Source organism: Sorex araneus, chromosome X (assembly GCF_027595985.1).
Source record: "Sorex araneus isolate mSorAra2 chromosome X, mSorAra2.pri, whole genome shotgun sequence".
NCBI lineage: Eukaryota > Metazoa > Chordata > Mammalia > Eulipotyphla > Soricidae > Sorex > Sorex araneus.
In genome coordinates this window covers 85,344,488-85,372,257 of record NC_073313.1, presented here as the reverse complement: position 1 = coordinate 85,372,257, position 27,770 = coordinate 85,344,488, and positions in this window count along the sequence as shown.

Sequence of the window (27,770 nt, the reverse complement as noted above, 5' to 3'; positions counted from 1 at the left end):
TGAATTGTGGTTACCAAGGTTTGAGGAGTGAGCTGACAGACTGTAGGCATACAATGAACTGTTGTGGAAAAGTATTGGCACTTTGATAGTGAATGTGGTCGCAACATTTAACCCCTAAAACTCACAAACACCAGCACTCTGGTTTAATATTAGTAAGCCAATGTTACCACAATAAGAATAAATATTGCAAATACTAAAAATAAAGATAACAGACTTATTATATGTAATGTTAAATGCTTTTTATGCTTGAAAATTAATAAGTACACAGAAGTGTTATTAGAATAAAATGTAATATTTTGGGCACATTTGATAGTGCGTAAGGCTTACCCCTGGCTCTGCAGTTGGTGATGACTTTTAGCCATGCTTGGGACCCCATGGGATGCTGGGGATCTAAGTCAGACTGTCCACATGCAAAGCAAGCATGTTACTGGCTGTACTATGACCTCAACCCCATTAAATGTGCTTATAAATATGTCTCAGGGGCAGGAAGTTCTTTTTTGGTTTTCTTTTGCTTTTAGTCTATACCTGCTGGTTCTTCGGGCTTACTCCAGGCTCTGAGCTCAGGAATTAGTCCTGCACTCCTGCGGTGCCTGGGAAACTATATGGGATGCAAAGAATCGAACCTGGGTCAGCTGCATACAAGCCTAGCTCTCTACCTGCTGGCCTATCACTCTAGCCCCTAACAAAAAGTTCATTCACCATTCCAAACCAGTATTTTTGACAGATAGTTGTCTTAGGAGCGTGATACTTCAGATTCTTGATCATTAGGTTTAATAGGGATTGCATCGGAATGGAACAAGGTTGTGTGTTGTTTTTATAATAAAATTAATGAATAGTTGGAAACTTTTAGCATTTTATTAATAATTACTAACATCTACTAAAAGGCTATGTTCTGCTGGATAAGCAGCTCATAAATAGTAGAATAATATGGGCCAAATACTGTACTTGTGTGTTGCATATAACATCACTCTTCATTTTCCCAATGCTCCTGACAAGCAGGAATGATTATCTTCATTTTGAGACTAGGAACCGTAAGGTCAGAGAAAGGAAGTGATTTGTCTGAGACCCCATAGCTGTAAGCCTGGCGTTAAATATTTCAGGTGCATGCCTATTTCATTACTTTAAAACTGTATAAACAGGATAGAATTCTGTCCTAGGAAAGACTGTTTTTAATTCAGTGTCTTCCAAATTTATTATTTGTACATGGCCTTCCTAAAACTATCCACCTGCTATAGAGAAACCAGGACAGAATGAGATCTAGAATGTGTTCCTGTGCATTTTGAGACAGTAGTAGATCAAGATCTTGCTTCAAATGAAAGGATAGAAACAGAGATAGGTTTCTGCCCTGTGAACATGCCATGACATCTTTACATCACTGTCAGCTCCTTGTCAGCAGTTTTCCAAGGAGTTTGGGAGCATCAGACTACAAAGTCCGGTGGCTCAGTGCTTTGCTGAACACAACTAGCCTGCCTACAGTTTGATACGCCTTTCCCTCCTTCAGTTTTACTTCCTGTGCTCCTCAGGGTTCCAGTATATGTTATTACAGCCTGCTGAAAAGATGTAGATAAAAATAAACTTGGGTCCAACTACCTCTGTCAACTCCTAGCTGTGTGATCTCAAGAGAGTCACTTAACCATTCTGGTTTTTGGTTCCTGGTCTGTGTTGGCATGAGAATTAAGCTAGCATATAGGCCACTGAGATCTCAATAACAAATATCATTCTGTCATTCATCTTCTTATTCCGTTCCTGCAGTTCTGCTCCAGACCTCTCAATACATACTTCCCTCACAACTGTTTTTCCACTTGAAAATGAGCCAGAGGCTTTGCGCCCACCAGGTGGTGCTAAGGCCCCATCTCCTACTCTGTCTTCAGGGTTCCGGGAATCACTGCGTACTTTTCTGTTCTGCTCCATTTTATCAGGTCTAATTCTATCTGTTTTTCTTCACACACACACACACACACACACACACACACACACACACACACAGGCACACACGCGCGCGCACGCACACACACACACACACCATGCTCAGGTCAAGGCAGCATGGAGAAGGGAGAAAACCTCAACCCCAACTGTTTAGAAATCTGAAGCAGACTCACACGAAAGCATCACCTAACCTGAAGAGAGTTCCACCGAAAGCCCAGGCCCTCAGACACACTACACAAAGGGATTTAAAGGTCTGACTCCCTGTATGCATACTGTAAACCTCATCAGGCCTCTGTGCTCTGCACCCTCCTTAAATAGCATTTTCATTTTATGTTGTTTTTGTCCTTGAAGCACCATTGGGGTAGCCTTTATATCACTGCCAGCACCATGTGGAAGAGATCACCCACTCCAGAATTAGAAAAAAAAATCTTAGTTCAAGTCCTGGTATGATTACACACTCTCTGTGTGAATCTGGGCAAATTAATTTCTTGAGTCTCAGGTAGCTTGCCAGTTAATAGAAATAATACTTACCGCTACTTCACTCATTTATTCCACAATATTTACAGAGTGCCTAACTGCGTGACAGGCTTAGCAGGCCCGGGGACTACAATGATGAGAAGAGAGAGAAGCTTGAATGATCACACCCATAAATGTGACATTTCAACTGTTGAAAGCCGGGAGAGAGATACATTTATTATGAGACAGTATCTGAGCTAGGAATGGAGACCAAATTGACAGAATTTACTTGGGGATGGATTGAAGGTGGGCGATAAGGCAGAGAAAGGAGTCAGAATGATTCAACGGTATCAGGTGTGGAGAGCTTCTGTGACTCAGGGGGAGGGGGCGCCACACAGGCATGTGTACACATGTTGATGGGAAGCCCCTAACTAGGTGTCAGGGGATAGTCACACATTTTATCTCCTTTAATTAAGTCACAATGGTAGATTTACTCTGAGAATCCCTATTCACATTTCCATGAGTGGAAACAGAATCAGAGGATTGAAGCATTTGCCCTGGATCTCACAGTGGCAGATCCAGACTTAATTTTTACTCCATTGAATAAACACAGTGTTTTGCCCATTTATCCACATTGTGAGGGCCCAGAAAGGGCTGCAAAAGGAGAAGGCAGGTTGTCTCAGGGCCGAAGGGCTCCAGAAAGGCAGAAAAGGGGTCAGGAGTTTAAGGGGGACAAGTGGAAGAGATAGAGATAGAATTGTGATGGGGCTGGGGTGGAGTGGGATAGGAATGAGTCTCCAAGAATTTAATATTTACTTTTTGAGGCCAGAGAGATAATACAGAGGTTAAGGCATTCACTGTGCACACAGTTATCCCCCATTTGATTCCCGGCATTAGGTACATTACTCCCAGCACTACCAGGAATGATTCTTGAGCACAGAGCCAGGAGTAAGCCGTGAGCACTTCTGGGTGTGCCCCCTCTCCCCAAAGAGGTACTTCTTGAACACAGGCTTAGTAGGTCAAACTGAAGTTCATATTGCATAACTCCCCTGCTCTACCAAGTTTTAACCCCGATCCCTGAAGGGTTAGTAGGGAAGAGAGTACATGAGGAGGCAGTTTATGAAGTGGCCCAAGGCCCAAGGCTAAATTTGAAATTAGCTCCGGGATTTCAGTTAGGGGAGTCAAGTTTCCAAGACCATGGTTAAGTCCAGCTGCTGGGCCTCACAGAGGGTTGGAAAACTGACCCTTTCTGGCTAGCACTTTGACTCTAACCTTCCCGTCACCTGCTCAGTGCTTTTGGCGTTCTAGGAAGCAGTGAGTGCCTGCTTTTCTGGCTTAAGGTTTCTCACAAAGCCAGGAGCTGTTGATTCTGCAACTTTGTGGGACAAGGACAGAGGGAGTGGATACCAGTAAGTTTGAGATTAGGTTTAGTTAGAGTGGGGCTGTCATAGTTTCTTTAACCCACAACCAGTGCCCACCTCACATAAGCTTCCTACTCTTTAGCCATCTTCTGGCCTGAAATGTAAGCTTAGGGATGGATGATTTCCCCAACAGAATTTCTTTTTTTTAATCCCCAACAGAATTTCAGTCATCTGTCTCATCATCTCCATGTTGGGTTCCTAGGCTTTCTGGACAGCAAGTACTAAATCAGATTTTCTTTTGGACTTTGAAAATTGTTTGGGCTATAAAATATCCTTAGGGGTTGCAGAGTTTTCTGTGAGAGTCAAAAACATGTTCCCATTACAATAAAAAGTAGAATGTCAGAAACTTGTTTGTACCCTTCGTCTAGATGACCACTTATGTCTTATCCCAGTAGTGGATAAAGTTAGGATAAAATTAGGTTTCTTATAGAAGGAAAAATATACATAACTAGAGTTGTTGAAATAAGATGGAAGGTTAATTCTTTCTTTTTTTTGAGTCACATCTGAAGGTGTTAAGGGTTCATTCCTGGCTCTGTGTTCAGGCAGGTCATGGGGGACCATCCATGGTACGAGGGATTGAATTCTGGTACTGAATTTAGGGATTGAAATTTAGGTGAGGTGGGTACTGGTTGTGGCTTAAACACTCTAAACTTAATCCCAGTCCCTCTCAGACCCAGCTCCCTTTGTGAAATGCAAGTGCCTTATCAACCGCACTATCTCTCTGGCCCTGGAATGTTAATCTTTGATCAGTCTGATCAATCTGATTGCAGGACATACAGGTTTGGTGTGGTAGCTCCTTGAAGCTGTTAGGGATTTCAACTCTTTAACTTTCTGCTGTGCCTTCATCTTAGTGATCCAAGTTGATTTCTGAAGCTCTATGTAATAGATGCTTTTTCCAAGCAATATAAGATGGAGGAAAGAGCCAAAGAAGATCAGCCCCTTCCCCTTTCAGGCTATCTCTCAGAAACCCCAGCTACTTTGGGATATGGTCACCCTAGATATAAGGGAAGCTGTGGAATATAGAATTTTAATTACACACATTAGGCAGGAAGTGGGTGGGTTGTGAGGTAGATAACTAGCAACCTCTGCCACGGTTTCTGTGAAAAATCTCATTAGCTTCACAATGTCGTACTTGCATTGTCAAGGACTAATGAGAAAAGAACATAGGAATACAATACATAAATGATGGCTTAGTCCCAGTGAAGGCCAAATGATGTCCCTGAGGGCTGTTGGAATGACAGTGTAGCAGGAGATCTGATAGGAAAAAAAGCAATGTGAGAGCTGAGTCATAGCCTGGCACACAGTAATACAAAGCACAAAGAACTCAAAAGAACCTGTATCCCATTCGGCACCACAGTCACGATCAGAACAATTTAATTTTCGAAAAACAACATCATTCCCTTTGCGAAAATCATTGTTGTTCTAGATTTTATTGGTTTTGGAGTTTGGTTTACACTTGATTTGGAAGTTTGTTTTAGCTTTATAATTGTATATAAAACATAAGCATCAGGAGTTTGTAGCTTGTTTTCCCTGTACATCATTTAACACTGTAATGGCAATGAATCAATACATGGAATCTATGTATCCCACCCTTTGAAAGGGGCAATTTTCTGGGAATTGCTGCCTGAAACCACTGGGGACCACTGTAGCAAACAGGAGGGCTGTGGGAGTTGGAACCCCAAATTACCGCTTCAGTTTCAGGGCTCTTTTCACACCACCATCCCAGTGCTGGTGAGGAGGAGGCAGAAATGTGCTGCAAACAGGTGTTGAACCTAAACATAGCATATGATCAGAGGAGGCTATCATTGGAAGAAGAGCTCATAAGGGTCACATGGCATGCCTCTTGCCTAAGCTCCAGCCTCTGTTAAGCCAAGCCCCTGCGCCAGGGGGATGAGGATGAGGTTGGGGGGTTTAGGCCGGAGAGACATACACACAGAGACTGATAGAGGAAAGCAGAGACTGATGGACAAAGCATCTTTTATCTATGAAAAAAGATAAATTTTAAGAGATACTAGAGCAAGATGTGTGAATATATATGTTGGAAATATATATGAAGAAAATATATGTTGCTGTATATCTATCTATATATAATGGAAGTAGTGAAATATAGAAGTGCTAGACCTAGACACAGATAAAATCGAAGACACAAAGAGAACATACAAAGAGAAAGATTCAGACATAGGGGAAAGATAAATTTATTAAGATACTCATTTATAGAGGGAGAGATAAATGGAGATAAATAACCAAATAGAAACAAAAGGATGACATGGAGGGGGAAAAATAGAGACAGGAATGGAAGAGAAAAAACACATTTAAGAGACATATGGTATATAGAATAGTCAAATAAAGGACAAGAGGGGTCCTTTGGGCCTTTGTGTTGCTCCCAGGTGGTGTGAAGGAGGACAACAGGAAGCAATGCTGTACTGTGCTGCTTTTTGTAGCGAGAACTGTATCAACCTGCTACTGTATTCAGAAAATTTTCAGTTCAAACACACCTACTCTTGAGTTGCTGCATTCTCAGATATGAGGGTAGTGGGTATAAAAGTGTCACAACATATGAAGTGTCTGTAGGAGCTCAGGGTGGGGCCAAGTTACCTTTGGCACAAGGTGATTAGAAAGAATCTAAGCTACAAGCACCAAATTTATCATGGGAGATCTGTTCATGCTTAATCCAAGCAGTGTTCTGAGAAAAAAAAAGGAAATTTCTAGTCCCATTGGGCACTAAGTCCACTGCAATGGGCCAACGGCTATCAACAATCAACATATGAACATCAGCACTGAAGGTCAAGCCCTGATGTTCCCCATTCCCATGCCATGTGACGAATTTCTCATCTTTCCCCCAAAATATGGGAGCTCTTAGATGGCTTACCACCTCTGCCATCCCTCTATCCATTCCTAGATGACCTTTCAGAATTCCCTTTCTTCTTCACACTCTGCTCATTGCTATTTACCCAGTCTTCATGTCACATCACAGCACCTAGAAGTATGAGTCTCTGAGAAGTGCATATTAACATGCTGTTGCCATACTCTTCCATCCTCAGTCACCTGAGATGGGCATGAAAGATGGCTATATTTTGAAGTTGAAGAAACTGAGACTCAAGAGAGATTAGGCAAGTTTTCTGGAGTCATACAGCATAGTTGAGGTTTAAACTTAGAAATCTCTGGCAACTCAGCCCATTTTCTTTCCACTGTGCCACACAGAATCCAAGTGTAAAAAAATATTTGTTAAATAAAATTCTCTTATTAGGCAACCACCAAAGCCTGATGTGAAGATAATGTACATTGTACAACACAGTTCTGAGGAAAGATTTTTATTGTAGGGACAAGATTGAACATGCCAGACTAGTGTGCCCATTGGAGGTGAGGAGAATACAAGCAATAAAAATTAATGGTGCAAAGATAAGTTAATTAAGGGAACCCTGTACAAGGAAATACTGCATGTTAGCCCTCACTTTGGTGCCTGAACTTTCACTTAGCAGAGGTTCTCTTCCATTCCTCCTAGCAGCACCCAGGGCACATGCAGGTGCAACTGAGAGGTTGGAGTTCTTAGCTGAGATCCACTCTCCTCTTTTCTGTCAGTTTCTGGTTATCCTGTCTCAATTCAATATATGCTTTTTTTGCCTTTTGGGTCACACCCAGCGATGGTCATGGGTAATTCCTGGCTCTGCACTCAGGAATTAGTCCTGGCAGTGATTGGGGGACCATATGGGATGGCAGGGATCGAACCTGGGTTGACCTCATACAAGGCAAACACCCTACCTATCCCATAAATATCTGCTTTCAGGAAGAATATCTGGAGAACTTCACTGAGGATATGAGGCTATGGTCATAGATTCTTAGCGCTGTTAAGGACAGACTTCGGGGTCAGGACGATATTTTTACCTTCCTACCCTCCTTGGTCCTTCCTTCAGGGTAGAGCAGTCCGCTTACTCATTGGGTGTCAGACTTTGGATAAGGTGCTTTTTGTATAGGTGATTTCATTTTGTTCACAATGTAATTCTATGAGATGTCTTTTTACTATTTTATGAAATGGAAATGAAACTTAGGCTCAGGGAAGCAAAGTAACTTTCCCGAAGTAACAGAGCCAGCAAGTGGAATTTGAACCACGAGAAAGCTAGCTACAGAGAACATCACATAATATCTGTCCTACTCCTTTCCTTTGAAAATAAATAAAACGGCACCACCACCACCAACAAAACTGAATGAAAAATCATATTGTTTCTGCCCACCAACAAGAGGTATGAAAATACTGTATGGGACTACATGAAACCCTAATATAAGGTAACTTCCTCCCTAATAACAGCATATCTGAACTGAAAATTGCAGTGGAATAAATATGTCTGCTATTAAAGCTGGTTTTGGAATGCTAAAATGGGATTCAAACCCATGACTTCTAATCTTATTTATTTCAATCCCTAGAATAACTCATTTTTTCACACTGGGCATTCTTTTATGCTTTTTGTACAGTAATAAAAGATAATAATAAAAATATTATCTCTTATAAACACCTATGTTTTCAGTATATAAATATGTCCATGGTATTTTTGATTCCTTCTCAAAATATTTTTGTTTAGCTGTGGGTTAGAAATAATGTCCAATAAAAATCAAGATTGGATTTTTATCCAAGACTCTTTGGATTGTTTTCACTGCTTTATATGAATGAACTACTTTAGTCCTCCAAAACGCTATGAGGTAGGTATAATTATTCACTCTGTTGCGTAATAGAAGGGAGTAGGCTTAGAGTAGTTACAGAGCATTTTAGTCACAAAGATGAAGATTGATTCTTGGCCTCAGTGATTTCAGATTTCTCAGGGCAGGGATTCTGGAGAAGCTATGGGTATTAGAATTAACCATAAACCATAAGATTTTTTTGTTTTTTTGTGGGGGGAGGCACCAAGTGGTACTCAGGGCCTACTCTCAGTTTTGTGCTTAGAGTTGCTACTGTTGGTGCTCAGGGAACCTTGTGGTGCTGGGGATCAAAAGTGGGTCTCCAAGATACAAAGCATGCTCTCAGCCATTTGAGATATCTCTCTGGTCCTTAAACTCAGCTATAAGTTTAATTTCTTGAATTGAGTTTTTTTCCCATATTCACTTTTGCTCCTGGATCTGTGCTCAGGCATCCTGGTGGAACTTAGTGGACCATGTGTGGTACCAGGGATTTAACCGGGTTTGCTGTGTGCAAGGGAGGTACCTACTGTAGTTTTCTTTGGCCCCAAACAAGCTATAGGGTTTAACAGAAAGATATTTATGGTGATTGAATCACTGATAAGATAGAGGAAATGTTGCTGAGCAATCTTCAATGAATTAATTAAATCACAACCTGGGCAGAGTGTTGGGTAGGTGGAGGCAATTATCAGAAGTCTTCATGGTTCTGTTCTAGTCATAAAATACTGTGAGGTCTTTGAGGGTGGGGGTGGATCTTCCCAGTGTCTGGCACATAGTATAGATAGTAGGGATTCATTTAATATGTTTTATTGAATGAATTTAAAATTTTTTAATGTAGTCTGAATTTGATTTCCTCTAAATGCTGGGTTTCTCTATGTATCAGTTTGGTACTAACCTTGAACAAATATGGAATATATATATTTTCATGTGTCTGAACCACATGTCGTATTCTGTTTGATTTAAGGTCATCTGGGAATTCACTGTCCAGACTTTACCACTAGTATTTCATGCATTTATTTCCTGAAGTTGTGTTTTCTACAGTGATAAACATATGAAGACATGGTCACAGTAGTGAGGAAGCCAAGACCACAGTTACTCTCCTCTAAAAGCACATGAATTTAAAATTGCACCTTAAATTTATTGAGTTAGCTCTCATAGACACTTTGCTAAGGCATACACATGCATTAATTCATCTAATCATTATAGCAATTGAATGAGATGGATGTCATTTCCCTAATTGTACACATATGGTATCTCTACATAGTTAATTATAAATAATAGAACTAGCATTTTAACCTTGACTCCAAAGTTCTTAACTGTGTCACTGTGCAGCTTACATTCATCACTACAGATAAATGGTTGATGGATTAGCTAAGGAAACTCAGTAGAAGGGCCAATAACACCTCCTAAGATAGTACTTGTGTACTTATGTGGTTGAAGGTGCTATTCACAAAGACAGTGAATCTGGAAGATAACTTTTGTTATCTTTTGTTAAGTTTTGAGTTCTGGGGGTGGTCATGAGCTTGACTTTTAGAGATATCAAATTTGAGATGTTGTTGAAATATCCAATTGAAGACACCAAATAGGTGGATACGTGGTTTGGCACTCAGAGGAGTAATTTGGGACTCCTCAATATATAGGTGAAAGTAATTGACATTTATTAAGCAATCACTATGTGCCAGTACTTTCCTAAAAAACTTACGTGGATTAATGACTCTAAGTCTCATGGCAGTGCTACGAAGTTCATATTCTATCATTTTTATTTTAAAGATGAGCAACTGATGTACAGAGATGTCAGATAACTTTGCTAGGATCATACAACTGGTAAACTGCAGGGCAGAACTGAAGTTAAGGATATCTGAATCCTGAATCCAGGACCAAGCTACTCTGTGTATATGCACATATATGAATATATAATTTATATTCATGTGAATATCAATATATACATATAAAGAAGAAAAAAGCAGGGCTAGAAAAGGAATCACATGAGTTCCAACATTTCATGGATAGATATAAGACAAAAAGTTAGCAAAATTATGAGTTTGTTTGTTCATTATCTCTCCTATTAGAGAGTGCACTCCAAAAAGACATAGGTGTTATTTTCCAAGATCTTTAAAACTATTAATTAATTTAATTCTCACCAACAACTTAATATAGTGGGAACTCTTACTATCTTTAGTTTAGATGAGGAAATTAAAGCAGAGAGCGGCTAAGTAATTTGCTCAAAGTAGTAGAGCTAGTCAGTGACAGAGCCGGGGTCCAAGATCAGGCAGTTTGGCTTCAGAATCTGTGCTCTTAACCATTCTGCTATCCTCAAGAAATATTTGTTGAACAAATAGGTGAGTTGTCTTTGAAAAATAAAACTAAGAGGTCTAATAATTTGGGGATAAAATACTATTAGAGAGAAAGGGATGAGATTCAGTAGTAGAAAATATGCCTTAAATGTGAGGCACTGAGTTCAATCTCAAGCACTACGGGCACAAAAATACCTATTAGCTATGACGACTTATACAAACTGTTGGCCATAAGAAATATTTCCAGTCTAACCTCAACTTAGAAGAAAAATTTTCAGAGAAGTCAAGGTGAAGAACCTGCCCATTTACTATCCCATTCCCTGCACCCTTTTACAGTGTGAGAACAAAGCTAGAGAGCCAAAATTCCTGTTTTTAAGAATCTCATGGTCTCGTGGGAGAGACAGACTATGAACTAAAGTGTAGAAATCATACTATAAAGACAAATGAAACAAGCTAAGGAAATATAGGTTTAAGAGAAAGAAATGACACTATTTTTTTTTGGATTTTATACTCTCTTTCACTTACTTTTTTTAAAATGTAAATTACTGACTCACTGTGAGATAGACCCTTACAAAGCTGTTCATTATTAGGTTTCAGTCATACAGTGTTCCAACACCCATCCTTCTACAAGTGCACATTTCCCAGCACCAGTGTCCCCAATTTCCCTCCCATAACCTCCCATTCACTCCAGCCTGCCTCTATGGCAGGCACTTCTCTTTCTCTCTCTCTCTCTCTCTCTCTCTCTCTCTCTCTCTCTCTAATTTTGGGTACTGTGGTTTGCAATACAGACACTGAAATGTTGGGGATGACACATTTTTATCTGTTTCTTTGAGATAGCTGAGCTGTCTCAAATCTAGTCATTGTTCAGTTCCTCAAGTTGATTCTGAGGCATCTACGGAACGAACTGTGCCTTGAGGTCTTTTTGAGGTTGGCTTTGTCTTTGCAGCCTTGGTATAAGAGAACTGAGCGTGATACATGAGAGACATGTATAAGAATATTTATCCTGCCAGTTGCTAGCTGTGTGACCTCTGGAAGTGACATACCTTCTCTGTGCTACAGTTCCCTAATTTTTAGAAAGAGCATAATACTAGTGCCTGCCCAGTAGGGTTGATGTGAGAATTAAATGACTCTAGAATAGTAACAAGCACACAGAAGGTATGTAATAAATGCCATTTGAAACTAAGAAAAATGATAGAATTTTTAGATGTTCATTGCACTTTAAGGGTAAACATTCTACAAATAGAAAAAGTGTGAGCTCTAAATTGGATCTGGACTCTAAAAGTATGAACTCTAAACAGAATAAAAGTACAGGCCTCTAAATAGAATAAAATATGATATCTAGGGGTCAGAGCAGGTAGGGCATTTGCCTTGCACACAGCCAACCCAAGTTCAATACCCAGCATCCCATATGGTCCCCCAAACACCACCGTGAGTAATTCCTGAGTGCAGAGCCAGAAGTAACCCCTGAGTATCGCTGAGTGTGACCCAAAAAGCAAAACAAAAACAAAAACAAAAACATATACTATCTAAATCTACAACTGGGTTAAAATCCAGTTCTATCATTTCCTTGCTGGTGGCCTTGCTTAAATCACTTGTTTTCTGAAGCTGAACTTCTTGAAATATAATATGCACTGTAGTATCACTGTCGTCCCATTGTTCATCGATTTGCTTGAGCAGGCACCAGTAACGTCTCCATTGTGAGACTTGTTACTGTTTTTGGCATATCGAAAACGCCACGGGTAGCTTGTCAGGCTATGCCATGCAGGCGGGGTACTCTCAATAGCTTGCCAGGCTCTCTGAGAGGGACGGAGGAATCGAACCCGGGTCGGCCGCGTACAAGGCAAATAACATTTCTACCTGCTGTACTATTGCTCCAGTCATGAAATATAATATGAAAAGAATAAGTTCCACTGTGCAGGATTTTTACAAAGATTATATATGTAAAAATAACCTTGGCATAAAGTAGGAATTACATATGTTTTTCTTTAGTACTATTGATAATATTTATTAATATCACTATGTGTTGTTTGGTTGCATGGCAAATATGCCAAGAACAGTAACAAGAAGTCTCACAATGGAGGCGTTACTGGTGCCCACTCTAGCAAATCGATGAACAACAGGACGACAGAGCTACAGTGCTACAGTGCTATAGTTGTTTGGTTTATAATAATGTAGGGTTATTATTATGGCAGGGTTATTTGGGGCCCATGATTTTCCCAAAGGAAGACAGAATTTCCTTCATTTCTGTGTTCTCCCTTAGCCTGAGAAAATGAGACTGGTCTCTTGATTTCTTTCAAGTCTCTTTTAGCAGCTTTCTTTTAGATCACAGTAACTAACTAAAATAAATAAATAATGCACACCAGATGCCCCAGAACCTTGTCTTTCCTTTGGCTCATTAAAGGGCCTTTTTGTCAGTATATTCATGTCTTATTCATCTGCAGGCATTTGGGATTGGTAGAACCTAAGACTCCACCAAGAACATATATATAAGTGAAGAAAACCCAAATCTTCCTAAGGCCTTCATTTACTTGCTGCTATCACTCTACCCACTAGGGGGCACTACCTCACACATAATACATTTTTTTTTTTTTTTTTTGCTGCAGCAATTAGTTAAAAATGGAGAGGTGGCAGAATGCTAAATAGAATAAACACCCCCCACCCCGGCAAATTTGTCTGAAGACCAAAAATTCAACATTGGCTCCAGCCCCGGCCTTGTACCCTGGTTGTAGAATGACCCTTATTCAGAGGACAATACTGCTTTAATAGTTAAGAGCATGGGTTTGGAGCAAACCTGCTTACATACTGATTCTGGCTCTACCCCTTAGTAGCCTCTGAAACATAATCTTTTCACTGGTAGGAGGGAAAACATCAAAATCATTTCATGAGAATTCTGAAGAACAAATGATCAAGGTCTATGAAGAGTTTAACAAAGTGCCTCATACCTGGTACACTCTCAATAAATGTTCATTACTTGTAAAGCCCTCATGCTGGCCACCAGCTGAATTCCTAATTAGGTCCCACACTGAGCTTCAGTTCCCAGATGACTTGCTGGATTTCTCAACTAACCACTTCACACTGAAAGGTCCTGAGAAGGGCAGTCGAGGACAGCTCTGTGAACCTGCATTCCTGCTAAGGATAAACCCCATTCCAGCTTCTCTGAGGTCTGCAGTCCATGCCCATCCTGACCAGTCCCCTGTCACATGCCCCCTTATGTATTTGGGCTAAGGCGTCAGGTCAGTGTGCTAATTTTGGATGTTAGTTTCCCTGCTGGCTTTGGCCTGTTGGATGACTTAGATTTCACATTTCTTCCCTGGAGAGTGGCCCACCAATGCCCCCCATTCAACACCAAGCAAATAGCTACATATACACTACACGTTATCTCATTCTCTCACCCCCAAACATGTGCACATGAGTGTGCACACCAAGGAAACACATATATATATACACACAGCCGTCTTTCACCTAAACTCCAGGAACAGATTCCTGCCTTAAACCGGGAGGGGAAGGAGCAGAAGGTAATTGAACCCTACAGGACAGCTGGGTAGCTGGCTTGGCCCTTGAACAGCATTTTTCCTAGTAAGGGCTTCCCTTGGGTGACAATATCCAGTTGGAGATATAGCCCATAGGGAAATCCATGACTGTTTATCTTAGCCCCACTAGCAGTGTCCCAGAATTCTTTGTAGGGGTCGTATTTAGAGACTTGCTGGCACTCATTGAGTGCCATAGGGTCTGACAGTTGCTGGGGCCTGTCTGGCTGCCTGCCTCTATCTCCTCACATCATCACAGCTGTGTTTTTATACACAAGATGCAAGATTTAAATATACTTAATTTGTGGTCTTCCCTAGTGCTGTGTGTAGCACAGGGTACCTTTCAGTATATTAAAAAATCCTGTATATCTCACAATCCCCATACCATATCAACTGGTCTCACATTCCCCAAGAGATTGGTTAATTTGTAGCTTCTCTAGTTGGAGCAATATATGAGTTAATCTTCCAGAATACTCATAGAGCTAGGCTTCTCTTAGTTTTAATAAAAAAAATCCACTCCATAAAATCATTTTGCCATTGCCAACTATTAGATGAGCACCTATTATGTGCCAACCATTGTTCTAAACATAGGATGTACAAAATTGTAATTAAAAAGAAAAAGAATGGAAAAGTTAAGAAAGGAACAAATACAAGAATCCTCTCAGGGCCTCTTGATTTATGCCAGCACTCTGCCTAATACATGCCAGGCACTGTTTGGAGTGCTTTGCCAATTATTAATTTATGTTATCTTCAAAATCTTATGGAATAGGAAATGCAAGGAGTATCACAACTTCCATTTTTGTAGCTACTTAAGGTGCATCTCAGAGAGCTTTCAAGACTGTACTGAATTTATTTATTTACTTTAATATATTGTGTTTGGGTCACACCCAGAAATGCTTAAGGGTTACTCTGGCTCTGCACTCAGAAATTACCCCTGGCAGTGCTCCAGAGACTATATGGGATACCGGAGATTGAACCAAGCTTGGCTGTGTGCAAGACATACATCCTACCCATTGTATTATTGCTCTGCTCCCAGTACTGTAGTGAATTTAATAGTGTTTTCCCAAATTCATACCTGACTAGAATAATAGAATATGCTCTTATTTGAAAGTAGGATTTTTGCAGATAAGTAAGAGAGTTTGAGATTAAATAATCCTGGATTCAGTGTGGACCCTAACGCCAAGGATTGATACTTAGAAAACAATGTGTTACAAGCCATAATGACAAAAAGTTGAGAGAGAGTATGGGGAATATTGTCTGCCATGGAGGCAGGGGGAGGGTGGGAAGGGGGGGTATACCGGGGATATTGATGGTGGGGAATGTGCACTGGTGGAGGGATGGGTGTTTGACCATTGTGTGATTGTAACCCAACATGAAAGCTTGTAACTATCTCACAGTGATTCAATAAATTTTTTTTAAAAAGAATTATAGAGGACACACAGAGACACAAAGAAGAAAACCATGCAAAGGTGGAAGCAGAGATTGGAGCTGTGTGATTGTAAACTTGTGAGTCAAGGAACAAAACAGAATGTAGGCAAGCAGCATAAGTCTGGAGGAGGCTCCTGACAGCCTCCACAAAGAACCAATCTTGCCAACACCAGGTTTTCAGATTTCTTGCCTTCTGAATTGTGAGAGAATCAATTTCTGTTGTTTCAAACTATGGAGTACATGGTTATATTAGCCCCAGGAAACTAATGCAGTAACTTACAGAGCAAAAATTTGAACAGAAATTCATAGGCTTCTGAATCTTTCCTTGTAATCTAACGTCAAGGATTTGCTACTGGAGTTTCACTGGAATAATTGTGTGTGTGTGTTTGTGCGCGTGCATTTCTGTTGTCAACAATCAAGAGTGTGCTGTTATACTTCATACCCCCTCAGTCCCAATTTTCTTTTTCTTTAATTTACTTTTTATTGAATCACCATGAAAAAAGTTACAAAGCTTTCAGGTTTAAGTCTCAGACATACAATGATCAAACACCCATCCCTTCACCAGTGCACATGTTCTACCACCAAGAACCCCAGTATACCTCCCATCCCACCCACCCCCACCTCTGTGGCTAATGATTTTCACTTTACTCTCTATATACTTTGATTGCATTCAACATTTCAACAGATAACTCACTATCATTATTTGGAATTTTCCCCCAACAATCAAACCTGCTGAAAAGGCATCATTTGATAATTTGTTTTCCATTGTTGAGAATGAAGAGTATATGAGGTCTTGCGGTTTTGGATTTCTGGTATTTTATTAATTAAGTCCAGAGAAATTTCTGCAAGAGGTTGCGTCACTGCAAGATCGTACCTCCGGTTACTGGGCTCTATACTATTTAATGAAATAATAATTTAGGATTAATTAAATTAATTAATTAAATTAATTAATTCCTAAATTCTTTAAATACTCCAGTATTGGGCTCAATACTCCACGTGGCCACCACCACCACCACTGCTGCCACTGCAGAAAGGAAAGGCCGAGAGAGAAAAACCTTTCCCCTCCCGGGGCGGCATGGGGTCGCAGCTCAGTTCACAGTCTAGAGGCATTTCTGTAAGAAGCCACTGGGTGCTGAAAGTAGGTAATAGGCCTCTGGTATCATGGTCTTTTAGGAGCAAAGGAGCCGTTCGTGTGTGGCCGCTCCAGGTCTCGTCTGGGTGGAGAGCACACCAGTAATGCACCCCATCCAGAGATCTCCCGCACGCCAGTCACTGCAAGCTCGTACCTAAGGTTACTAGTCCCAATTTTCTTATCTGAACAACTGGAAATGTGGACTACATGGTATTTAAGGACCCCTTCCAGCTGTTGCATTTTATGAGTAAGTAATATTTTAGGGCAAGAGGAGGCACAATGATAATAGTTAGAGAATGTTGCAGATGAGAGGATACAGAATACATATTATATGCAAGTGACTGATTTTCAAAAGGCCTCCTGGTAAAAACCTTTTTATGGAAATTATTTCATTACCCTTTCCTGTTGCCCTCTTTATGCCTGTTTATCTCACATTTCAACTCCTTTCCCTGGCACACATATGTGAATCTCCACATCTACCCATATATCCAGAGACTTTTCTTTACCCCTGCAGAGTAAGTTCCTATTTATGCATTTCAAACTGGAAGAGGACTGTGTCATGGTATGAGTGTCCAGCTGTTCTGGGCAAGGAGAAAGGCACCGTGGGGAGAAGACAAGGCTCCAGAGACTTAGGGTGAGAAATCGTGTTATTAAGTATGCCTATTAATGAGCCCAAGAAGGAAATGACTAACAAACTGATGGAAGGAATCTGATGGCACCAACTTCTTGGTTAATTAAAGCCACAAAGGTCTCAGAGTGACTCCGAAGGGCCTCTGAGGATAGAAGTAATCGATAGGAGACAATTAAAGAATAAAGTTGAGACAGCCCATGCAGAGTACCCAGAGAAAAAGGAGAAAGGACATAGTGCTGTAATTCCAAAGTCTTCCTTAGTATACTTCCCATGGTTCTAAAATCTCTTTGATATTTCCATGCCTCTTTATAGAAGACATGATGCCTCTGTGTTTGTATTACAATGACTATTTATGATATTTTTTTCTAGCAGCCACTAGGAATGCATCTGGGGATAAGACCAAAATAAATGAGAGGAGGTATCATGCTCTGAAAAAAAGTTCCAGAAAATGATCAGGTGGAAAGGTATCTAAGTGTCTTTTATGTCGAGAACAACTGTGGGAAAGAGCTTCGCAAACTGGAGTGTACCTTTCCCTACATTAGTCCCCATAATAATTCCAAAGAGAAGTACATAAAATGTCTTTGAGAATTTCCATAATACCAATTTAAAGGCAGGGAGACTATTTGCAGAACAATGATAGACACCTTATAGTTTGTATTCAGGGACTTTTTCTTCTAGTTCTTTTTTTTTGGTTGCCTTCTACTTTATTTATTTTTATTTTTATTTTCTTTATTTATTTTTAATTAGTGAATCACTGTGAGGGTACAGTTACAGATTTACTCATCTTTGTGCTCTTGTTTCCCTCATACAAAGTTCGAGAAACCATCCCTTCACCAGTGCCCATTCTCCACCACCAGTAAACCCAGCATCCCTCCTACCCTCCTCAATCCCATTTCCCCACACCCCAGCCCGCCACTGTGGCAGGGTATTCCCTTTTGTTCTCTCTCTCTCTAATTAAGTGTTGTGGTTCGCAATAAAGGTGTTTAGTGGCCACTGTGTTCAGTCTCTAGCCCACATTCAGCCCGCATCACCCTTCCCTCGCATGGCCTCCGACCGCATTGTACTTGGTGATCCCATCTCTGAGTTGCCCTCTCCCCAGAATGTGAGGCCAGCCTCCAAGCCATGGAGTCAGCCTCCTGGTACTTATTTCTACTATTCTTGGGTGTTAGTCTCCTACTCTGTTATTCTATATTCCACAGATGAGTGCAATCTTTCTATGTCTGTCTCTCTCTTTCTGACTCATTTCACTTAGCATGATACTTTTCATGCCGATCCATTTATATGCAAAATTCATGACTTCCTTTTTTCTGACAGCTGCATAGTATTCCATTGTATAGATGTACCAAAATTTCTTCAACCAGTCATCTGCTCTAGGGCACTCGGGTTTTTTCCAGATTCTGGCTATTGTGAACAGTGCTGCGATGAACATATAAGTGCAGATGTCATTTTGACTATACTTTTTTGCTTCTCTGAGATATATTCCCAGCAGTGGTATTGCTGGGTCAAATGGGAGCTCGATTTCTAATTTTTTGAGAAGAGTCCATATTGTTTTCCAAAAGGGCTGAACCAGTCGGCATTCCCACCAGCAGTGTAGAAGGGTCCCTTTCTCCCCACAGTAGAGTACAAATACTTGACGCCTGGACCCTAATTTTTTCATGCATTAAATGGGAATAATTATAGTGTTGACCTCATAGAGCTATTTCTAATGTACATCATGGAGACTTTAGTCAGAAATATATTTTCAAGTTAAGATAGTAGATCTTTCATACTGTCACTGCAAAGTAAAAGGTAATTGTGTGAGGGGCTGGAGGTATTAACTTACCAGATTGTAATTATTTAACAAGATATGTTTATCACATCATCACTTTCAAATTTTAAACTTGGCAATAGTTGGGGTAGAGTGAGAACACAGCAGGTAAGGCACTTTGCTTGCATGTGGTCGCATGTGGTCGATCCGGTTCAATACTCAGCACCCCTGAGTACCATCTGAAGTGATCCCTGAGTACAGAGCTAGGGATAACCCATGAATATTGTCATTGTGGCCCCCAAACAAAAAATTGTCATATTATCTTAATAAAGATGGAAAAGCATGTGTCCCAAAGGGATAATATACCATGATTGATGCAGAGTAAACAAATATTACTCTTGTCATTTTCATCTAGATAGCTTTAGAATACCAGTACTTGACATAATTCATTACTCTCCACCTATGTTCCTGATCTCAGTTAGTAGCATTGGTATTAATCTTGTCCTATATGAAAATTCATAATTCTTTTCCTGTCCAGCCTCTGCATACTCCCCACATATTGTACACTTGAATCTCACTTTATCAAAGATTCCGTGCTATTTAACTTCTTGTTTTTGTATACTTTGCTTTGCTCTCCCCACACATCTACTCTTACTCATCCTTTCAAATTAGGTTAGGTGTTCCTTCCTGTGAGAAGTTCGTCCTGTTCCTCCCAAATAGACATTTTTGTGCCCTTCTTAGACTTTCAGAGTGGCTTATCTAAAATACATGTCCAGCATTCTCTTGTCTAAAGGCTGTCTCTGTATTCTACTAATTCAGTGCTTTTCATCCTTCTGCAGTAGTCAGACTAAGCTGTCAGAGTCCATTTCTAGATGATGCCTGTACTGGAACTGGACTTTGCTCTCCCTGCTTTTCAAAAACAAAAAAAAACCAACTAGATCTCAATATGTTACCATGGATACATTAAAAAACTTTAATGTATTGCAAAAAGTATAAGATGCAAAGTTTTGTAATTTGGTATTAGCTATATAAAACACTATTGGCTAAAATGAATACCGAATACTAATTTTCTGTGCATATAAATATTTGATTAAACACTTTTTTCCCTTAAAAATAAAACACAAGATTTGAAAAAAATAGCAAAGAAGATAAAGCACTTGCTTTGAATGCAGTCAATATCTGTTTCATCCCTAGTACTGCACATAGTCACAGAGCAACTCCAGGGTTCACTCCTGAACAAAGTCATGAATAACCCTTGAGTACTGCTGAGTGTAACCCTCAAATGAAGAAGAAAGATAGATGGAGATGTAGAAGTAGAAACTAAAACTAAAGTCCTATCATGTTCCCCAGGTAACAGAATATACAGGTGACAAGAATTGAACATGATGATGCTACTGGGTAAAATCTCTTTATAACAAACCCCAATCATTTTCCTATATCCAACTTAAATGACCCAGTGTTCATAGCTCTGTAGCAACCAGTTTTTCTATTGAGAAAACCAATGATTTATAACGTCTTATGTTCAACTCCCAACTGATATATGTTATCTGTTGTCTATTGAAATTGAACCGGCATGTGCTGAATGCCTGCCACGAGCAGAGTATTTTGAAAGACATCACTTACTATCAGAACAAGCTTATATGTTGGATATTGTTGTCTCCATTTAAAATATTATATTGAGCTTGATGGCTATAGAAATGGAAGGGTGAGTTCAAGATTACCTAGTAATACAAGTAATAGGTAGTTATTTAGTAAGTTAGTGTTTTGTTCCTGTAACTATGAAGTATTCCATGAACACTATTTTATCTATACAATCACCATGGAAGTATAGTATATATCATATCTATTTTAGAGATGGGGAAAATGGGACTCAGAGATGAAGTGATTTGAATAATAGGTCATGATTAATAAGGGGCAGAGCTGGGACTCAGAATCACATCTCTTTTTTAGGTCTGGTAACTTGTATACCATACTATGTGCTCTTTTTTTCCTCATTGGATCAGTTACCAAGTAGCCAGATTGGGTCATCCATAGCAAGAAGAGCCATTGTTAATATGAAACACAAACTAGGGAAGTAGAGTTTTTAGGTCAAGATACTGATGTGGTCCAGGGTGGGGTCAAGGTCATTTTATGTTCATGACCTTGTCTTGTCAGGTTCCTGAGGTAACCCTTTTCAATTTTATGTGTTCCAGAGAGATGATACTTTTCTTGTAATAAGGTGAGTTTTTATATGGAAATTTTCCCACCTTTTTTCACCATAAACCATTTACTCTGAGAGACAACCATTGCTGAGAACAAGTGAGCAGAAGCTTTAGCTACTTGATTTTTTTTCAGATGTCCAGAAGCCAGTGAAGATACGGGCCAGGAACACTCTAAAGTACCTCTAGTTTTTCTTCTTGAATCACCGTGAGATACACAGTTACAGAGTTGTTCATGATTGTGTTTCAATGTTCCAACACCCATAGTATCTCTAGTTTAATTTGCCTACTGTTCTGTGTTACAAAAGAAGTCAACAGTTATTGGCTGTTAACATATTGAGTTCTGTGCCAACCACCATATCGCTATTAGCAGGATCATGTACCCCAGGATTACCTCTGGACACAACACCACCATTAGGTACTTTATCTTCTTGACAGACACTTAAAGTAAATGTACTGGTGGGAGTAGACAGGAAATGATGACTCTGGACACCTTACCAAGATCTCTTACTCTTAAAGCCACTATCCAGAGCCATGGTCAACTGAAACATTTCTTGGAAGAGAACTGGTTCATTTAACTCAGAGATGAGAGTTTTATTAATTGAAAAGAAACTTTCAAAGACATAGAGTTCAGCAACCAAGGTCTGTGGCTAAACACTTCCCTTTTGGTAGGACAAATGTGGGGATGGATTTCAACAGCATTGATGGTGGAGTATGGAAGGAAAGGAGGTAAATGTGTTCACAGAGAGCCACCAACCTGGCAATTGCAATCAGCACTAGTTTAAGTTACCTTCTTCAGCTCTTCACTTATACCATTTCTGATTCCCTCAGTATAACATGCCCTATTTCTACATGCTAGTCCAACCCCACTCATGTCTGTTTGTAAAATATAACCTATTATCTTGGGTGCAGTGTAACATTTCAAGCATGATAGAAAGCTTTCTTATGCCCTTCCAGTTAATATTATTCCAACCCAGAGTTATCTGCAAGACTTGTAAAAGTGTGATTAGTAGCCTTAGCTTCAAATATTGTGATTATTTACATCAGTTTGATATCTATGATATATGATCTATATATCATAGAACAGATTTGGTTGTTATCCAATATATTTTTCTGTAATTAATTTTCTTTATTTTAAACTATATTTGTATAATTCCATTCCATGACTATGGCACATTTACTTATTTATACTACTGCTTATGGATATTTTAGTCTTTTCCAGTTAGGGGTTATTATTAATACTGCTGCTACAGTGAGAATTATTACATGTGTTTGGTGGACATTGCCATATGTTTCTTCAAATACCTATGTATAGATTAGCTGAGTAACTGGGTATGTGTCTATGTATGTTCACTTACTTAGATTCTGCTGAATAATTTCCCAAAGTGATTATGCATGATATTTGTATTCCAAGCAACAGAATGCAAGTGTTTCAGCTTCTTTGTTTCCTTACCAATATTTGGTATTGGAATTTTTGTTTTAAATTTTAGTTATTTTGGGGTATGTGTGTATTTCGTGTGTAGTGTTGTCCCCTGATTTTGAAATGAATATTGTATGGCCACTTTAATTTGAGTACATAGTGTTAAAAACTGTCTGGAGACATGGGAATATTCATAACAAGACCCTCAATGCACTGACATGACATAGTGAACACTGGGTAAATAACTTTAAAAGATGTATGGTGAGGCACTTGATGGAGAAGTGATGGGGGAAAGTTCAAGTGAAAAATCCAAGTTTATTTACCTTTTTGTGGCTCACTCTTTCTCCTGTACAAATAAGCTAGTTTTCTTTCTTGAAATGAAGCATGCACATCAAGACTGACCTTTGAGTCTGAGAATACTGAAATAACTTGTGCCAGTAACTGAGATGTGAATGTATTTGGTATGTTCAAAGTCAAAAATTCAGTTGAAATGTAAGGTAAATGGGGAGTAGAGATAGGTAATGTTAGGCCAATAAGAACTGTATCTAGGAGGACTTTAAGGAGAGAGTAAAGAAATTTGATTTTATTTGCAACAGAATGGAAATAAAGTGTTTGTAGAGGAAGATATAGTTTAGGTTTCAAAAATATCATTCTGGATACTGTGTAGAGCACAGATTTGCATCCTTAACTACGTATTGGACTCATGGCAATGGGGCTTGTAAAAATAGAAATTTAAATAACTGTGATTTACAAAATTATTGATAGTTGAGTCTTAGGCATACAATATTCCAACACCAATTCCTCCACTAGTGTCAACTTCCCAAGTGTTCCCATATTGCCTCCTACCCTTCCCATCCTCCTCTTTATCTGACACCTTAACAGGCACATTTCAAAGTTTGATGGTTGTAATTTAGATCTCATGTTTTCAGTGCTGTTGAATCTGTTAAGGTGGAGTTTAAAGATTCTTGAAATTCTCATTTGGTTGGCTTTGACAACCTGGGTGTTGGAATAAGAGAGGTGAACATATTTGAGACATAGTTTGGGTGTAGAATATACTGTGCTTGGATATGACTATGTACTATAAGAAGGGGAAGAAATAGTGCCTTAGAATTGGTGGAAGGAAGTGGAAACTGGTAAAAGGACTGGTATTGGAATATTGTAAAGCTGAAAGTCAATCCTGAATAACTTTGTAACGTTGTAATTCATGGTGATTGTATATTTTTTAAAGAAAAAGTTTCTTATTTGAAACTTATAGTAGGTAGTGTAATGTTTATTGAAATGGGAACATTGAGTGATGAGGAACAGGTTTCGGAGTGCGTGTAGTTTTGAATATACTGAGTTTAAGATAAATGAGATATTCAAGGAGGTGGATAGGAGTTCATAATGGAAAGAATGTGGTTAAGGAAGAGGGAAGGGAAGAACCATGGAGGATTTTCTCCTTTAATATCTTATGTTTTAAACTTTATGGTGATTCTTATTCTGATTATTTTCCCCATCTATGGTTTGTGTATCATCACTGATCAATGAATACTAAATTGCTGAATCAATAACTTCTTCCTGAAAAGTGGGTGTCATGTCACTCAATTCCATGGTCCCCTTTGATATATTAACCTAGATAAAATTATACATGTTCTTAAAGAATTACTCTTTTGGTTGGTAGTTCAAACCTCCATGGGTGACTGGTGCAGAAATAAGTAAATTGCAACAATGTTTCCTTGTTACTCTCAGAGAGAAGAAGATGGCTTGATAAGATAAATGGGGTGATTTTTATTTATTTATTTATTTATTTATTTTTCATTTTATTTTTTATTTATTTAAATATTTTAAAATTTTTATTAGTGAATCACCATGAGGTACAGTTACAAACTTATTAACTTCCATGTTTGGATTGGGTTTACATCCCTCCACCGGTGCCCACTCTCCTCCACCAATGTTCCAAGTATCCCTCCCACCACCCTCGCCCTACCCCCCACCACCCCACCCTGTCTCTTCAGCAGGGCATTCCCTTTTGTCCTCTCTCCTGTTGGGTGTTTTGGTTTGCAATAGAGGTATTGAGTGGCCATCATGCTCGGTCTATAGTCTACTTTTGGTACGCAGTTTTTAACCCGAGTGGGTCCTCCCAACATTCTCTAGTAGGTGTTCCCTTCTCTATCTGAGCTGCCTTTTCCCCCAGCATGTGAGGCCAGTTTCCAAGCTGTGGGGCAGACCTCCTGGTTATTATCTCTACTACTCTTGGGTGTTAATGTAAATGGGGTGATCTTTGAACAACCAATTCCCTCCCAGTTTGGAAAATGCTGGCTCAAAACTTGGAATTTTATATTCATTGTCTCCTTAAAATTCGTAGCTACTCTTGCTGTTACTTGTATTTTGCAGTTAAAGAAACTAAGTCCCAGAGAGGTTAAGTATCTCATATAGAGCTGTACAACTCATCATATGCAACCTGGAAGTATGTTTCTGCCATAGATACTTAGATAAATTTTTAATTTGTAGCTGTCCTCCAAATCCTGTTCTGCTATACAGTAAGCTTCCCTAATAGTCACTACATTCTATAGCAATCACAGTCACCCTCGCTTTGGATTTACTTCTTTGTAGTTTTATCATACAATGCAATATATACTGGTGGAGACCATTGTGAAAAATCAAGGGAGTAAAAAGTATAGTTAGAAGCTAGGCAGACTGTGGACTAGACTGAGACCGATATTTGTGTGCACTATTTCTTGAGTCCTTTGTTCTAGTAATATTCCATCATCATTGCCTCTGAAACAGAGATATCAAGAACTTGAAGTTTTTCTCAAGAGTCTCACTCAAATGTCAGGTGTATCAACCCAAACATAGAGAAACAAGGCAAAGATAGTTTGTCTAAAGTCACAGAGACCTTTGGAAGCAAAATGAGGATAAACCTCAGAGAATCACGACCTGGAATTCTAAGGGTTTTCCCCTCAGCTCTTCAGTCTCAAATTAATCCTTACATCCTGGTGAGATATAGAAGAAGCTAGAAAGGTACAATATTCTTGTTGGATGCTTCCCAAGGGCATCTCTGTAAAGAAACTTTATGAAGGTAGTGAAAGGATGCAGGAATGTGTATGTGGGGGGGAAGAGCAGACATAAAAAATTCTTGAGAACTTTGCCCAGAACCTATGCTGTCATGTCCCACTCTGTCAGCCAGCCTTGAAGCCCTTAGCTCAGGGCTGGAAAAAGACATAGAACAAGACTCCTTAATGAGAACATTTGGGAACCCGCGAAAGGTTAATGATCTGCAGTCTCAACCATCCGTCAGCTGCCCAGCCAGAGACAGTAAACACTGTTACTCATCTAATTAGCCAGGAAAGGCTGGACAGGGTCTGAAAACAGGGCCTTGGGGATTAGCATAAGTGTATAAGTGTCCACCTGCTTAAAGCTATTGTTTACCAGAGGGCACAAGCCTCCATTCTCATAATAAAACTCTGAGACTGTGCTGGTTGATCCTGTATGTGCCACATCATTCTGTCCTCTCAACAACACTGCAATGCTCTTACATTGATTAGCACCTGTTGTATGTCAGTCACTTTATAGATATTATCAATTTTTACTCCTATAAGACTCCTAGTAAGCAGCTAGTATTTTGTTTACCTTATAGGAGAGAAAAGATATTTACAGAGCAGAAGTAGTTTATTTGATGATTTATTAAACAAGTGTGCATGGCACGTATACTCTGTGCCAGGCACTATACTAGGCACTGAGGATAACATGGCAAAAATACACAAACTTTGCCCTCATGGAGTCCACTATCTAATGGGAGAGATAAACATTAAATATGAGCTCAAATCACTGGTTCATTATTAATCTGATTGCAGGGTACAATTCTGCTACAGGCAGGAAGGTAAGGGGCTGACAGAAAGGTACTGTGGCAGTCAGACAAGCATATGTTATGCTCACTATGGATGACTCTCTTTGTTTCTAGGTGGCCAGGCCTTGGCACAAACTTTAAACTTTTGCTGGAGGTGGTGTGGGGGAGTTGAAGACATTGCTTTCAGAAAGGCTCTTTCTCCTTTTCAGCTGCCATGCGCTGTTTCAGTTCCAAAGAGAAGGGGTTTAAGAAGAGTTTTCGGGGTTGGAAGGTGCAAGCTGAAAGTAGACTATAGACCAAACATGATGTACACTCAATACTTCTATTGCAAACTACAACACCCAAAAGGAGAGAGAACAAAGGGGAATGCTCTGCCACAGAGGCAGGGTGTGGTGGTGGGGGGTGGGATGGGGGTGGTGAGAAGGATACTGGGATCATTGGTGGAGGTGAATGGGCACTGGTGGAGGGATGGGTAAACGATCACTGTATGAGTAAAATGCAAACACAAAAGTTCATAAGTTTGTAACTGTACATCACAGTGATTCTCTAATAAAAAATTTAAAAAAGAAGAGTTTTCAGAATTCTGAAAAAAACAGTGGCATGTGCCAGGGAAGGCAATGGATAGCCTCTGAGAACCTGGAGTATTATCAACTTATGTCACCCTATCAAGGGATGCATAGAGCAGAAAATCCAGTTTTTCCCCTAAGGGAGCTTTTTATTTTAAAAACAAATTGAATCACCATGAGAAAGAGTTACAAAGTTATTCATGATTGGATTTCAGGCATACAATGTCCCAATACCCTTCCCTTAACCAGTTACATTTACCACCACCGATGTCCCAGTTTCCCTCTTGCCAACCCCATCCGCAGCCTGACTCTATGGCAGGCACTATTCTTCTCTCTCTCTCTCTCTCTCTCTCTCTCTCTCTCTCTCCCTTAGTCCCTCTCTCCTGGGGATTATGGTTTGCAATATAGGTACTGAAAGGTAATCATGTATATCCCTTTGCCACCTTTCAGCACTCAGTTCTTGTACAGAGTTATCATTTCCAACTATCATTGTCATAATGGTCCTGTGTCTATCTTAACTGTCCCTCCCCACT